General features: G+C 45.1%; 1 protein-coding gene and 1 pseudogene across 1 annotated transcript in view; one reads left to right on the top strand and one right to left on the bottom strand.

The window, feature by feature from the left end:
* Positions 1-1,509, top strand: part of Arfgef3 (ARFGEF family member 3) — a 165,182-nt gene that overhangs the window by 13,384 nt on the left and 150,289 nt on the right. The window lies entirely within an intron of this gene.
* LOC116097898 overlaps positions 1-1,509 on the bottom strand; it is a 13,493-nt pseudogene that overhangs the window by 1,935 nt on the left and 10,049 nt on the right.

Genomic DNA, 1,509 nt, shown 5'->3' with positions numbered 1-1,509 from the left:
ACCCAGAAGCTTCAGTGACTGTCTCTTTGTCACATAGTTTTCTGAATGAAGTAGCTTTTCATATTCACAGAAAAATCTATCATAATATTGTTCCAAAATTTCTGTACTGAGCAATTTATATCTTGTAAATAAATCCTTGAATGTAGGAAATATTTCAACTTCTCTGAAGAAGTCATAAAACTGTTCCGACCACAAAATTATTTTTGCAATCGGTTCATGTCTGATGCACTCTCTTAACATTATTCCACAATTAAGAGCTATTTCTGTAGATTCATACGCTTTTAATAACATGAACAAAATATTCTGTTGGATACAGATGTATTCAACAGTAGGAGTTCTTGTAGCAATTTGTCTTCTGAGAATATTGTTGAAATTTTGAGCCACATCGTTTTTGCCCTCAAAGTGAATGAGCAAAGTCAGCCAGCAGGGAGCTGAGGAGCCCGCAATTGTCCAGCTCCAGAGCCAGCTGAGCTACCTACCGCCTCTGTCTGAGGCTCCTTCTCATTTGTGCCTTACCGAATTTCTTTCATGGCGACCAAATTTTTGGAAACTTCTTCTGTAGCCTTTTCTGCCTTTTTGTCAGAAATGTCCTGCTTTTCCAGAACAGCCCTGCTCTTCTTCAAGCTCTTCACACTATCTGAGGGAGATTTGTGAGACTTGCCAAACCTGAAAGGCCTGACAGCAGCACCAGAGGCTTGCACTGCAAGCCACCTGCTTGGCGGGGCCAGGCCGGGCCGGGAGCTCCCTCTCCTGTCCGCTGCATCTTCTCCTTGCTGGTTCCCGGCTGCCTCCGGCTGCTTGCTCGGGCCCCTCGGCAGGGCTCGGACGCTCAGGCCCTCCGTTGTCCTCTGCCCGTTGTTGACTGCTCCGGGCTGTGGATGGTGGCCCAGGGGTTCCTGCTGTGGCAGCTGAGGCGCTGTTGTGCTCACTCGGTCGGGCTGCGGGGCTGCGGGGCTGGGGGGCTGAGGGGCTGCGGCTGCGAGGTCCAGCACTGCCTTCGCCTCTGAGGTTGCCTCAGCCTTCCCGGGGCACCGAAGCCCCCGACTCTCTCAGGCCATATGGCTCCTGGGCCCTGCACCCAGTTCTGGACTGAGCCCAGCTTTCATGAATTTTTCTTACAATTAGTATTCTGCTTGTTTTTTTTTAAACTGAACACTACATGAAACATATTTTAAATTCCAATGTGTTCTTTAAAATACTTAATTTTTAATCCCAGGACTATAGCCTGATTTATCTAGCAGGATTATGATTATGATTATGATTATTATTAAAGCACTTGATTATTTCTAAGATTTCCTGTGATATTATGAGAAGTGAACTTACAATTGCTTATAGAGTATGTTTTCTACATCATCAGGACATGGTGATTTATTGGGAATTTCCATTCAAGTGGTTTGAACAGGATTCAATCCTGTTCTTCAATTTGTTTTCAAACCAATGAATTCCTTCCCCTGCCATATGTGCTTCAGAGTTACTTACATGTTGTAGGAACTCCTAGTTAATTAAAGT

This window comes from Mastomys coucha, unplaced genomic scaffold (genome assembly GCF_008632895.1).
Source record: "Mastomys coucha isolate ucsf_1 unplaced genomic scaffold, UCSF_Mcou_1 pScaffold2, whole genome shotgun sequence".
NCBI classification, from domain to species: Eukaryota; Metazoa; Chordata; class Mammalia; order Rodentia; family Muridae; genus Mastomys; species Mastomys coucha.
The sequence above is the reverse complement of the archived record's forward strand: the minus strand, read 5'-3'. Positions and strand labels throughout refer to the sequence as shown.